The sequence below is a fragment of the Elephas maximus genome, chromosome 15 (genome assembly GCF_024166365.1).
Source record: "Elephas maximus indicus isolate mEleMax1 chromosome 15, mEleMax1 primary haplotype, whole genome shotgun sequence".
NCBI lineage: Eukaryota > Metazoa > Chordata > Mammalia > Proboscidea > Elephantidae > Elephas > Elephas maximus.
In genome coordinates, this window is record NC_064833.1 from 8,430,066 (window position 1) to 8,445,473 (window position 15,408).

The 15,408-nt window shown below is 39.7% G+C and overlaps 1 protein-coding gene and 1 non-coding gene across 8 annotated transcripts in view; one reads left to right on the forward strand and one right to left on the reverse strand.

The window, feature by feature from the left end:
- Positions 1-15,408, reverse strand: part of KHDRBS3 (KH RNA binding domain containing, signal transduction associated 3) — a 185,196-nt gene that overhangs the window by 16,539 nt on the left and 153,249 nt on the right. The gene's annotated exons all lie outside the window — the stretch shown is intronic.
- On the forward strand, positions 2,823-2,929 carry LOC126059100 (U6 spliceosomal RNA). Its single transcript, XR_007513364.1, has one exon. It is a non-coding gene; the product is annotated as a U6 spliceosomal RNA (small nuclear RNA).

A 15,408-nucleotide genomic window follows, 5' to 3' on the forward strand; every position in this document is an offset into this window, starting at 1 on the left:
ATTCTGGAATTTCCGTTCTTCGCAATGTTATCCATAATTTGTTATGATCCACTCAGCTGAACGCCTTTGCATACTCAACCAAACACAGGTAAACATCTTTCTGGTATTCTTTTGTTTTCAGCCAAGAGCCATCTGACATCAGCAATGATATTCTTTTTCTAAGTCCTCTTCTGAATCTGGTTTGAATTTCTGGCAGTTTCCTGTCGATGTACTGCTGCAACCATATTTGAATTACCGTCAATAAAATTTTACTTGCACGTAATAATTTCCACATTCTTTTTTGATCATCTTTCTTGGGAATGGGCAAAAATTTGGATCTCTTCCAGCTGGCTGGCCAGGGAGCTGTCTTCCAAATTTCTTAGCATAGATAGGTGAATGAGCACCTCTAGTGCTGCATCCTTTTGTTGAAACATCTCATTTGGTATTTCGTCAATTACTGGAGTCTTGATTTCGCCAATGCCTTCTGTGCAGCTTGGACTTCTTCCTTCAATACTACTGGTTCTTGCTCATATGCTACCTTCTGAAATGGTACAGTGACTGTGTATTCTTTCCATTTTGTCTTGATGCTTCCTGCATCGTTCCATACTTTGTCCACAGAATTCCTCAATATTGCAACTCAAGGCTTAAATTTTTTCTTCAGTTCCTTCAGCTTGAGAAATGCCCAGTGTGTTCTTCCCTTTTGGTTTTCTAACTCCAGGTCTTTGCAGATGTCATTATAATACTTTGTCTTCTTGAGCTGCCCTTTGAAATCTTCTAGTCAGTTCTTTTGCTTCATCACTTCTTCCAATGTTATTCTACTCTGTGCTCTAAAGCAAGTTTCAGAGTCTCTTCTGACATCCATTTTGGTGTTTTCTTTCTCTCCTGTCTTTTTAGCCATCTTTTGCTTTCTTCATGTATGATGTTTTTGATATCATTCCACAACTCATCTGGTCTCCGGTCATTAGTGTTCAATCCATCAAATTTATTCTTGAGGTGGTCTCTAAATTCAGGTAGGATACACTTAAGGCCTTACTTTGGCTCTCGTGGACTTGTTTCATTTTCTTCAGCTTCGACTTAAAATTGCATACGAGCAACTGATGATCTGTTCCACAATCAGCCACTGTCCTTGTTCTGACTGTGATATTAAGCTTTTCCATCATCTCTTTCCATAGATGTAGTCAATTTGATTCTTCTGTTTTCCATCTGGTGAGGTCCACATGTATGGTCGTCTTTTATGTTGTTGCGAAAATGGCTTATGCAATGAGTAAGTAGTTGGTCTCTCATAAAATCTTCAGTGTTGTTTCTATCACCAAGGCCATATTTTCCAACTACGAACCCTTCTTTGTTTCCAACTCTTGCATTCAAATCATCAGTAATTATCAATGCATCTTGATTTCATGTTTCATCAATTTTAGACTGAAGTTAGTAAAAAAAAAAAAAAAAAAAAAACCTTCAATTTCCTCATCTTTAGCATTAGTGGTTGGTGCGTACATTTGAATAATCATCATATTAACCGGTCATCCTTGTAGGTTTATGGAAGTTATTCTATCATTGACAGTGCTGTGCTTCAGGATAGATCTTGACATTTTTTATTTTTGAGGATGAATGTAACGCCATTCCTCTTCAATTTGTAAACCATTTGATTGTTTGATTCTAAATGGCCAATACCTGTCCATTTCAGCTCAGTAATGCCTGGGATACTGATCTTTATGTGTTCCATTTCATTTTTGACAACTTTCAATTCTCCTAGATTGATACTTCGTACATTCCACATTCTGATTATTAATGGATGTATGCAGCTGTTTCTTCTCATTTTGAGTCATGCCACATCAGCAAATGAAGGTCCTTAAAGCTTTACTCCATCCATGTCATTATGGCAGACTCTACTTTGAGGAGGCAGGTCCTCCCTAGTCGTATTTTGAGTGCCTTTCAACTTTCTGGGCTCATCTTTTGGCACTATATCATACAATGTAGGTTCCTATTTGTAAGGTTTTTACTGGCCAATTTTTTCAGAAGTAGACTGCCAGGTACTTCTTCCTAGTCTGTCTTAGTTAGGAAGCTCTGCTGAAATGTGTCTACTGCTGGTATTTGAAATACCGGTGGCATAGCTTCCAGCATCACAACAACAGACAAGCCACCACAGTACAACCAACTGACAAGACACATGGTCAAAACTACTAATTTTATTACATCTCAACTAGTAAGTACACATTTATTATTCTGTACCATTTTTTTTTATCATAAAATGAAAAGTATGTTTAAAACACTTCTTCTGCACACTGAAGCACAATAATGAACTCAAGGAAAAGCTCTTGGACAATCAACCTCATGGTAAACTAAAGTAGCTACCTTTTTCAATGAACATCTTCTTTACTTGAAAGAATGAATGGCAGGCTAATTCAATGTTACGAATTGAATTACATCCCTCAAAAATATGTGTTGTCAATTCTAACCCCTATACCATTTGGGAATGCATTTTCTTATGATAACATGGCAATATTAGTGTGGGGTGTGTCTTCAGTCAATCTCTTTTTAGATAAAAAGGAGCCGATTAAGTAGCATGGATGGGGGAAGACAGATGCCACATCACATGAAGATCGCCAAGGAACCAAGGAACAAGGACAGAGAGAGAGAGCCTTCCCCTAGAGCCGGTGTCCCAAATTTGGACTTCTGCCCTCCTGAATTGTGAGAGAATACATTTGTTCGTTAAAGCCACCCACTTATGGTTTTTCCGTTATAGCAGCACTGGATAACTAAGACACTGGTTATTCAGACTTGACTATTTGGCAGACATTTTCTTAAAACAAGTGAAGTGAGCCTATCATTCCAAGAAAAACAGGCAAATGCTCGCTTCGGCAGTACAAATACTAAAATTGGAATGACACAGAGAAGATTAGCATGGCTCCTGTGCAAGGATGACAGGAAAATTCGTGAAATGTTCCATATTTTTTAACTTTCACTTAAAGCACAATAAAAATTAAAATAAAAAAGAAAGAAAAACAATTGACAGTATTTTTTACCAATGACAAAATTTGAACTTTCAAGCAAAACCTAGAATTTTGGAAAATTTGTATTTGCCACCACAAACTTACACCAAGCCAATAGTTAAGGACTTTTTTCTGTTGAGGTCAGGGATGATAATAACAAATCATAATATGATTTTTTGATATTGTATAATAAAATATAATATTAAACGAAATGTAATATTACAGCATTCGGAATTACGCATAACCCAGTAAACCAGTATTTTCACAACGATCCTATGCTGTTACAAAATCATGCATAGTAAAAGATCCATCAAGTGTACGACAGGACAATGTATTTTAATTTAAGGGAGTTCCACATTGCAACTAACCTTTAACAAACCACCACCTCCTGCCAAGTTCTGGGAATGTTATCGAAGAATTATCCACAATTGTCTTAAAAGACTATCAAATACCCTTCCCCCTTCCAACTACATATCTGTAGTTTCAACTACTTCGACCAAAACAACATATCACACCAGAATGAATGAAGAAACAGATGGGAATGCAACTACCGCCTACTAAGTCAGACATTAAAGAGATCTGCAAAAACGTAAAATACCACTTGTAATGATTAGTAAATACGTAAACATTTTCTGTTTTAATTTCTAACATGGTAAATATTGACAGGTATAAAATCACATACGCTAAAGCAGTCTGTGGTCATTACTACTTTTAAGAATATAAAGTATAAAGGGATCTTGAGACCAAAAACCTTGAGAAGCACGGGCCTAGGGTGCTTGCCTACAGTTCCATTTTATTAAGAGGGCAGAAGTGGTACTGTACACTGGCCTGAAAGATTATTCTTTTATCTGGAAAATTGTCTCCTGGCCATGCAGTGATGATGAAGTGCTCATTAACCTAGCTAGCCTGATGAACAGAGCCCCATGTCACACATATATGTGGCCTCAGATCTCACACAATACCATTGTCACAGACTGAAGTGTGTTCTCCAAAATATCTGTCAAATTGGCTAGGCCATGATTCCCGGTATTGTGACCGACCACCATTTTGTGATTTCCCCATGTGTTGTAAATCCTATCACTATGATGTAATCAGATGGTTATACTGATGAGTTCTTTAAGGTTAGATAGTGTCTTAAGGCAATCTCTTTTGAGATATAAAAGAGAGAAGTGAGCACAGCGACAGGGGGCCTCATACCACCAAAAATGCTGTGCCGGGAGCAGAATGTGTCCTTTGGACCTAAGATTCCTGCGCTGAGATGACCCCAGACCAAGGGAAGACTGATGACAAGGACCTTCCTCCAGAGCCAACCGGGAGACAAAGCCTTCCCCTGGAGCCAGTGCCCTGAAATCGGACTTCTAGCTTACTGGACTGTGAGAGAACAAACCTCTCTTTGTTAAAGCCATCCATCTGTGGTGCTTCTGTTATAGCAGCACTAGATGACCAAGACAACTACGACTAGAACACCCTGGCTTCTGGGCAAACAGGCGAAAATTCAGGGAGGAAGGAGCTGTGATTTTTTGTCAGCAATGCAAATATATACATCTTCCAAATCCATAGGGGGCAGTATGAACACGGGAATAACCTCAATTTGCTAACCAAACTCAAACCCGTTGCTGTCAAGTCGATTCTGACTTATAGTGACCCTATATTTTTTTTTTTTTTTTATAGGACAGAGTAGAAGTGCCCCATAGGGTTTCCAAGGAGCAGCTGGTAGATTTGAGCTGCTGATCCTTTGGTTAGCTGCCAAGCTCTTAACCACTACGCTACCAGGGCTCCCAATTTGTTAGCTGGTACATGTTATTTTCTAGGGCTAGAATGCAACAAAACAGAAAATACAAATTTAGGTTTGAAATAAGTAATTTTCTTTAGGAATCAACATCACATACATTTGCCAGAATTCTGAATATTTAAATATTTCCCATTTAAAAGCTCAGATCAAATATACACTTTTACCAGAGAAGCCCTCTGTCTCTAAGAGAAAGGTTCAGCAATCCTATCAGCTCACAAAAATTGAAGGTCTGGTTTTCTAAATTATAGACCTCTCAGAGCTGACACTGTTAGCCAGACAGGGTTAGACATCTCAGTGCTCAGGAGAACATCCATCACAAGGCTGACAGGGGAGGGAAAACAACGGAAAATTTAAAAACCGAATTTACCATGTGTATGAAATCAGGTTTGGTTAGAAAAAAAAAGTGAAAGCTAGGGCTTAAAACTATTTGGAGAATTATTTCTACTTCTTATTCAAATGATTAAGAATTGACACAACTTTCAGTTTACAACACAATTCTACTTTAAGAAACAGGCTGATACCAAGTACCTATACTAAAAAATATTTTTAAAATTGTAACTGAAAATTTATCCTTCATTTTTTTCTCAGGGACAAAATAGGATTTTTAAATTATAGATGAAAAAACAAATCTTTTCCTCCTTTATTAATGACTTAGGAATTTAAAAAAAATTCAATAAAACTGGTTATATTTTATTGAAAATATTATTCCCCAAGTTTATTGAAAATATTATTATTAATATTATTGAAAATTTATTTGCCTAACTTACTAAAAGATTTTCATTGTTCTGGAAGAAATAGCTATCCATCTTACTCTTTCTTCGCTCATATGCAAACCGAGGTCCGCCAAGGGGAAGTCTTGCTTGTAAGGAGCTAAGCACCCACTGGGAGGAGGGGGCCGGCACTGTACAGCGCAGCGTAGGGAGAGTGGCGGGTTCCAGCGAGACCTGGCCCAGAGCCTTGGCTCTGCCACTTACCAAGTGCAGAAGCCATTTACCAAACCAAGTACTGTATGAGCCAAGCATGCATGCATTCATTCCTTTCTTTTACTCATTTAGTCACTCACTCTTACTCACGCATGAGTTAAACCATTTAACAATATTTCTGAAACAATGAATTTACTACCTTCATACAGCCTATATTATAATAGGAAAGACAGAAAGTAGATATTCTGTCTAATGTATATACATAGATAGAGAGAGTTTATACGACATATAAGGCGCCCTGGTGGTGCAACAGTTAAATGGTTAGCTACTAACTGAAAGGTTGGCAGTTTGAACCCACCCAGCAGCTCAGCAGAACAAAGGCGTGGTGATCTGCTCTCATAAGGATTACAGCCAAGAAAACCCTATGGGGCAGTTCTTCTCTGTCCAACGGGGTTGCTATGAGTCGAGCTGACTCGACGGCACCCAACAACAACAATACAACATATAAGATATCTCATGCAAAAAGAATAAGAAGAGTGTCCAAAAGAGACTGAAAGACATGGGATCAGTTGTTATTTTATACACTTAGAGAGCTTGCTCTACTATGGTGTCATCTGAGCTGAGATCTGAAAGAAATCAGGAATGAGTCCCATGGATCTTATCTGGGGAGGCAGTAAGGAGGCAACTGGGAACAGAAATGTGGGGTTCAGGAGCAAGTTCTGAACTGGAGACATAAATCTGGGAGTCCCCATCATTTAAAGGAAAATTCAAACCATCAGACCAGGTGTCATGGATTCAATTAAGACTCTCCCAAAAACGTATGTATCAATTTGGCTAGGCCGTGATTCCCAGTATTGTGTGATTTTCCTATATGTTGTAAATCCTGCCTCTGTGATGTTAATGCAGGGGGATGGGTGGCAGTTGTGTTAGTGAGGCAGGACTTAACCTACAAGATTGGATTGTGTTTTGAGGCAATCTCTTTTGAGATATAAAAGAAAGAAGTGAGCAGAGAGACAGGGAGACCTCATACCACCAAGAATGCAGTGTCCAGAGCAGAGCGTGTCCTTTGGACCTGGAGTTCCTTCCCAGAGAAGCTCCTAGTCCAGGGGAAGACTAATGAGAAGGACTTTCCTACAGATGCGACTGAGAAAGCCTTCTCCTGAAGCTGACACCCTAGCCTACTAGACTGTGAGAAAATACATTTCTCTTTGTTAAAGCCATCCATTTGTAGATGTCTGTTATAGCAGCACTAGATGACTAACACACCAGGTGAGTCCACTTTGGGAGTAAGTGCAGATGGAGAAGAGGTCAAAGGACTGAGCCCAGGGACATTCCAAAATGTAAAGGGCAAGGAAAAGAGGGGAGTCCAGCAAGGAAGACTGAGAAGACACATTCAGCGAGGTGGTAGGAGAGAGAGGCTGTGGAAGCTAAGTGCCCAAAGTGCTTCAGAAAGAAGACGTGATCTGCAATCACCTGTGGCAAAGGTGCTGAGGGGTCAAAGAGAAGAGAACTTTGAACTGGCCCAGAGATTTGGCCACCTGGAGGTTACTGGGGACCCTGAGAAGAGCTGTTTGAGTAACAGGGTGGGGACATAAAGATCATGGTCAAGAGAAACTGGCAGGAATGGATGTAAACGGAACTCTTGCACATTTTGGTTTCAGGCTTTGTGTTGTGTGTATAGACATATGTACACACTTAACCATATTTCTTCAATCTGTATGCTGAGCAAATAATCCCAGAAGCTGAACTATATGAGTAGAATTTGGCATCACGATTGGATTGATGGGAGACTCATTAACAACCTGCGATATGCAGATGACACAATCTTGCTTGCTGCAAGTTAAGACAACTTGAAGCACTTACCGATGAAGATCAAAGATCAAAGCCTTCAGTACGAATTACATGTCAACATAAAAACAAAATTCCTCACAACTGGACCTATAACCAACATCATGATAAACAGAGAAAAGACTGAAGTTGTCAAGGATTTCATTTCACTTGGATCCACAATCAACACCCATGAAAGCAGCAGACAAGAAATCAAAAGACGCACTGCATAGGGCAAATCTGCTGCAAAAGACCTTTTTAAAGTGCTAAAAAAGCAAAGATGTCACTTTGAGGACTAAGGTGCACCTGACCCAAACCACAATATTTTCAATTGCCTCATATGCATGTGAAAGCTAGACAATGAATAATAAGGAAGACCAAAGAAAAATTGATGCCTTTGAATTACAAAGAATACTGAACATACCATGGACTGCCAGAAGAACAAACAAGACTGTCTTGGAAGAAATAACAGCCAGAGTTCTCCTTGGAAGCAAGGACGCGGAGACTTCGTCTCATGGACTTTGGATATGTTATCAGGAGGGACCACTCTCTGGAGGAGGACATCATGCTTGGTAAGGTCAAGTGTCAGTGAAAAAGATGAAGGCCTTCAACGAGATGGATTGAAACAGTGGCTGCAACAATGAGCTAAAACATAATGATGACTGTGAGGATGACAAAGGACTGAGCAGTGTTTCATTCTGTTGTGCGTAGGGTCCCTATAAGTCAGGACTGACTCGCAGGCACCCAAAAAGAACAACAACACATATATACATACATATATATATGTATATACATATAAAAGGAGCTCTAGTGGTACAGTGGTTAAGAACTTGGCTAATAACCAATAGGTCTGCAGTTTCAAATCCACCAACTGCTCCCTGGAAACCCTATGGGGCAGTAGTACACTCTGTCCTATAGGGTCCCTATAAGTCGACATTGACTCAATGGCAAAGTTTTTTTTTTTTTTGCTATAAATACATTGGGCAAATCTACTGCAAAAAAAAAAAAAAAAAATTGGCCTCTTTAAAGTGTTAAAAAGCAAAGATGTCACCTTGAGGACTAAGGACATACACATACATATAAACATATATATATATACACACACAGAAGCACAAACACACACATATACAAACATATATTAAACTTATTAACTCTTTAAGGTAGGGACTATTATTCCAATTTTACAAACTGGAAACAAACAGGTTCTGATGGGTTAAGACACTTGTTCAAAGCCACATGGCTGGTAAGTGGTGAGGCCAGGACTGGAATAAAAGTCTGTGTAAATGCTAAGCATGCTCTTAATTTCTGAGAAGAAGGGTCTCTTAGTAAAATTAGCCACCTCCTGCCACCCAGAGCATTTCCCCAGGGCCACCACCAGAATTCCAGACCATGGGTTCCTTCCTTGGGAAAGCGCAGTCAACTCTGCCCGCCAGCTCAGCTGGGCCTCTGGCAATCCTGCTGAATGTCCTCACCCAGTGTGTTCTAACCTGGCTGCGCTGACGCTCCTCACCTTCCACCCACACACCCGGTTTACCTGAACACTGTTCACTGGCCTCTTATCTTTTAGTTCCAGGATCTCATGTGAACCATCTCTCCACTGGCCGGGTCCAGAGAGAGAATCCATCACCTGAGGAGGTGTTTCTACCCATTACTACACACGCGCTGTTGCTAGCCCTTATTTTTATTGTCACCTTTCCCTGAGATCTGATTCCCAACCCTTTCAGGACCTTCCACAAAGTTACCATCTGGGTAGAATTCACTGCTATGAACAGCCATAGGCCTGACAGTGCGACGTAGTTTACTGGGGTAGAGCCTTTGCTGTCACATCACCTCAAGAGCACAAACTCAGACGTAAAACCTTAGTTCAAACAGTCCAACAGTATTCAAGTGGGCCATTTCAGTAAGTCCATTATTTCCCTGCACCCCAAACTGAAGCCTCCCCACTTCACATTCCAGTTACTTCACACAGCTGTTAGAGGATCAATTAAGGCATGCATGTGAAAGCATGTTATGAACAAGGTCCACTTTCATGAGAAAGACACGTCACAGTGTAATGCTTAGAAGCCCAGAGTGTGGATTAAAGGTTTACTTAGTTTGAATCCTGTTCTTCCATTTAGTAGCAGTGGAATATTGAGCAGACAGCTTAATCTTTTTGAGCTCTAGCTTCCACAAGTGTCTGAGACCTAAAAGACACTCAGTAAAAATCCTGAAGGGACAAATGAATGGAGCGGCTAGGTTCTAACCAGTGCTCAGAAAGACTGGGGGTGGGAAGCAGGTGATAATGTATCAACCCAAAAGCCTCCATTTCTCACCCACCTCTGCAGATGAGGAGGAGGTTGCCAATGAGGCAGAAGCAAATCGTAGCTAGTCAAGCTTCTGGGAAAGTTCCTAACAGAAGGGAACTTACCTGGAAAACCCAGCTTTCTACTTCCCCTTCTCCTCTCTCCTTGAACCCCACCTTGGTGGCCTGAGCTACAATGGCAATCTCGAGCCTGAGATGAACCTTGAAATGAAGGCCAGAGTGAAGGATGGTGAGAGAGAGCAACAGAAGGTCCCTGGGTCCTCAAAAGGTAGGCAGCTGTCACGTTAGCCTGGAGCTGCTTATATCCAGACTTCTTACATGAAAGAAAAATAAACTCCTAATTTGGTCACGTTTATGGCTAATTCAGAGCTCAGCTCAGTCCTAAAAGATAGAGCCCTGCACCCTGAGACCAGGGACGCTGAGTACCCCTGTGTTTTCCCGAGGCAGAGGTATTTAACTGTGCTTTCGTATTTTTTTTTTATTTTAACAGAAAGTAGTCTTGTGCAGCTCCTTCCTATCAAAATACCAAAACGTTGCTTAAAACAAGGTCACAGAGGTGTTCCGTGTAACTTAAAAAGAAACAAAAACTATGAATTTTTATGAAGTTCCAATAAAAATGAAATAAAATAAAAGGGAAACAACAGTTTATTCACAAGATTTTCACATGGCATGAACTATTTCCAGAGCGTCCTTGTTACATCACGCTGACCCTTCTTCCTCCAACACCCCGGGACTGCCCATTCAAACAAGTCTTGGAGATGCTCTGGGGACAGGTTTCACAGCAGCAGGTACTGAGGGTGATGCTGACGGTGTCACCGCAATGCCACATGTACTGTCCTGTGTGCTCAGGTTTGCGTTCTCAAGCTGCTTCCTCCATCTCACTGCAGTCATTTCGGTAGATGGTTTAGAATTAATAGTTAAGAAAGGCACGTAAACATGTCAGAATCTAGGCTCCAGCACTTGACTCTGTGTGTAAGCGTAAGCAAAGTTAATTCAGTTTTCTCATTTGTAAAATGGTCTTAAAAAAACCTCTCTCATAAGATTGTTTAAATGAGATAATGTGTGAAATGCATAGAGTAAGCTCTTATTCAAGGACAACTATTACCACCGTTATCGAGCAGAGGTTCTTTCTCAATGAGCAATGCTTTCCCAAGATCACCTAGTTTGATTTTATACAATCTACTTCTGGTCAGCAAACCAGGTCTAGCAGAGTGAGGAAGCTACATGGAGTGATACAAGTCTACCAAAAATACCAACAATAACTATCACTTTCCTTGTATTTGCATGGTACTCTGCAATTTTATAATTTTATTAAACTTTCAGTGAGTGCTATTTTGCCTACTCAATTTATTAATAAATTAACTATTAATTTATTAAGATTTCATAAAGTTTACCATGTGACTTGCTCAAAGTCACACAACAATCAAAATCTAGGATTCGAGTTCAGACCTGTCTTTTGACTCAAGCTTCGGTAACTTGCTGTCAAGTCAATTCTGACTTCCGGCGACGCTACTGGACAGACGAGAACTAACCCACGGAGTTTCCAAGGGAGTGGCCGGTGATCCGAACTGCCCACCTTCTGGTTAGCAGCCAAGCTCTTAACCACTGTGCCACCAGGGCTCCCAAGCTTCAGCACTAATGCTAATTTCAACAATGACTTAATTCCTCAGAAACACTACTGAACTAAGATTTCTTATAAAGAAACACATGCAAACAGATCCATTTTTTATAACTTATTTTTCTGGCAAAGGATAATTTAAAAACTACTTATATTATCACTATACATCCTAAGAAATCTGAATGAGGTTTCTGTGCATGATGTATTGAATCAATGTGTAAGAACTTGACAGACTGGGGAAGCCAAGCTGATTAATGCAAAGATGTGATAAGGAGAACAGTCCCCACAGACTGGGAGCTGTGGGGAAAAAGTCTTGAGAGGGGAAAAGGGTAGATCAGTCCCCAAGTGAGAAGAAGGCTGGGAAGCCTGCTTAGATTTAACATCAAAATCTAAAGATACAAAAAACATATCCGGGCAGAGAACAGGACCAAGGGTGGGTTCATCAGCCTGTTTAACTGTATTTCTATGGTGACTTCCAGACTCCAACCACACTGTGTGCCAACCACACTGTGTGCCAACCACACTGTGTGCCAAGGCGTGTTATCTTTTGGTACTGGATTCATAATGGTTTATCAACATTTTATAAGCCAGTTTACAGTATTTCATTGGGTCAGTTGTTAATCTTCATTTTGTTTTCACAGCCAACCCTCCCATCTGCTATACTGAAGTACCTTTTGGGGGAGATTTTTGGTAGACACATTTGATATTTGGACTTCAAAGCCGTATTTACTGCGATTCTTTAAGAAAACAGTGACTGTGATTTGCAATACATATGGATACGAAATAACATTTTGGCAGGAAGTCTCATGTGACTTTTTATGAGATTGTCAGCATTCTTGCAAGACAATGTTGGGCTAGCAAGTGGTTTTTGGCGTTTCTAGACAAACTGGTGACATACTAATTTGCATATCAAATTATTCAGGCTCAATCTCAAAATATGTTGAATTAAAGGAATTAACACAATGTAACCTATTGCAATTAAATTTAAACTCAATGTTAAGGAACTCTCAACATTTATTCAGTGTTTACTGAGCATTCCCTATCTGTTTCGGGCACTGTACTAGGCACTGGAGGATATGGCAGTGAGCAAAATTAAAAACAATACACACATGGATCAGAGAATCACTTCAATATAAAACTGCAGTTATAAAGGAAAAGTACTTAGCTGTATGAGAGCGTATAATTATGACACATATTTAAAAAAACTCCTTTGGCTGCAGTACGGAGAAATGACGGGAAAGAGTTGACATGTGGAGGCGGGCAAGCAGCATTCAGGCTCCCATCATACTCCACAATAGCTTAGACCAGTCTGGTGGTGGTGGGTATGGAGAGGACCCGCTAACGCTCCTGAGCCTGGTCCGGCCCATCCCAAAATGGCCTCTATTGATCAGAGAATCAGTTCATCTTTCTCTAGATGCTTCACCCACCTACCGTCTTGGGCATTCCAGGTCTTAGCCTCACTGGTCACCACCAGCACCCACCCAGTCTAGCTTCTTCACAGGCCCCTTGTTCCCTTCTTTCTCCTCCTTCTGGTTTACCTGGTAAAATGTTCATCTGCTACTGTTAGTGACAGTTTAATACATAACTATGCAACAGCATCACACTCATTAGGTTAAGAGCCTTGTGGAAAGCACCTTTTAAAAAGTTTGTTTTAGCTTCAACCATGTGGTTGCAGTTATCATTACTCCACTCCCTTTGAACGCTGAGTGGCGTTCAACGGTATGAATACGTCAGAGTGTGCTTATCTATTCTGTTGATGGGCATCTGGACTATTCCTAGTTTTTGGCTGTTATAAGTAAAGCTGCTCTGAACATGGTTACATAAAGCTTTTTCTGGATACATATTCTTATTTCTTGAACAAAATTACTAGGCGTGGAATTGGAGGTCTTAGGCCTCTAATTTTTAGCTTGTTTTTTAAGAAAGTATCAAAGTTTTCCACAGTTGTGCCATTTTACACACTCCCTAGCACCGTATGAGAGCTCTAGTGGCTTTACAACCTTGCCAACACTTAGTGCTGTCAATGATTTTTATTTTAGCTGTTCCAATGGGTGTGTAGTTGAGTTTTAACTTCCTTTATATAGTCTGGATAAGTGTCCGTTATCAGATGTGTGCGTTGCAAATATTTTCTCCCAGCCTGTGGCTTACCTATTTACTTTTAAATGGTGCCATATATATATATATATATATATGTATATATATATATATATATATATGTATGCATGTATGTATCTACGTGTATATGGAGCACTGGTGGTATAGTGGTGAGGAGCTCAGCTACTAGCCAAAGGGTCAGCAGTTTGAATTCACCAGGAGCTGCTCCTTGGAAACTCTATGGGGCAGTTCTACTCTGTCCTATGAGGTCGCTATGAGTCAAAATCAACTCTATGGCAGTTTTTTTTTTTTTTATACGTATGTAAGTGTGTATGTATATATATGTACATATATACAAAATTTATTTTACTTTTTGTTGTTGAGAATATAAAAAACCCAGCACACGCAATGCCACTGAAGTCGATTTCGACTCATAGCTACCTGCTACCCTATAGGACAGAATACAATTTAACAATTTCTCCAGGTACCATTCAGTGACATTGGTTACATTCCTCCAATTGTACAACCATTCTCACCCTCCTTTTCTGAATTATTCCTCTACCATTAACGTGAAATCACTGTCCCCTTGGTCTCCTATCTTATCTTTTGAGTTGCTGTTGTCAATTTGATTCCATATAGATAGTTCTTAAAAGAGTGTATTGCTTAAGGCAGACATTTTTTACTAGTTAAGCTAAACTATTGTTTGGTTTTATAACTTCAGAGGATATTTTTTGTTTAAGGTTTAAAGATTATCTCAGGGCAATAGTTTCTGAAAGTCTGCAGTCCGTGAGAATTTCAAATCTGTTCTGTATTTTCCCCCTTTTAATCAGGAATCCTCTATAGAATCCTTGATCAAAATATTCAGTAATGGTACCTGTGTAGAAAAATTGTGTACCATCCAGTTTTTCTGGTCTCATGGTAAAAGTGTCAGGGGATTTGTTTCTTCTCCCCCATTTATTTATTTAATCATTTATCTATGTTAATACAGATTCGGGTTATTTTCTACTTTGACTGTAATCCAATACTCCTTCATGTTGTTACTCAAACTGCTCCCTCTTTGGCCATTAAGAGCTCTTTCATTTGACTCCTGTGTCTCATTTCACAACAACAATACATACACATATTTATTTTTTTAGCACTTCCTTACTTTCTGGTGCTACAAGGCGCTCCACACTCATCCTGCATATTTCCTGCCCAAGCCCCAGAATTAGTCATTTCTCCAAAGACCCTGATTCCTATTACTGGAGAATGGAATTAGAAACCAAATCTGGGTACTAGGTGCTTTTTATTATTTTGATCCACAGAAATTTTTAGGACTTGTTTTATTGCTCAGGATACTATTTACATTGGTGAACGGTCCATGTGCACTTGAGAAGAATGTGTACCCTGCTCTTGTTAAACAGCATGTTCTATAATGATTAGCTTAGGGCAACAGGTCACAGTGCTTTTAAAATCTCTCAATGCTTACTGATTTTCCTTTATCAGTTACCAAAAGAGAGAGGTTTTAAAGTCTCCAGCTATGATTGTTATTTTACCTGTATTTCCTTTTTGTTCTTCCAGTTCTTATTCGTTTTTGTGCACTGTTATTAGGTGTATATACACTTAACATTGCTTATGTCTTTTTGGGAAACCCTGGTGGCATAGTGATTAAGTTCTATGGCTGCTAACCAAAAGGTTGGCAGTTTAAATCTACCAGATGCTCTTTGGAAACGCTGTGGGGCAGTTCTACTCTGTCCTATAGGGTTGCTATGAGTCGGAATCAACTCGATGGCAATGGGATGTCTTTTTTTTTTTTTAAAATAATTTTTATCGTGCTTTAAGTGAAAGTTTACAAATCAAGTCAGTCTCTCACACAAAAACCCATATACACCTTGCTACACACTCCCAAT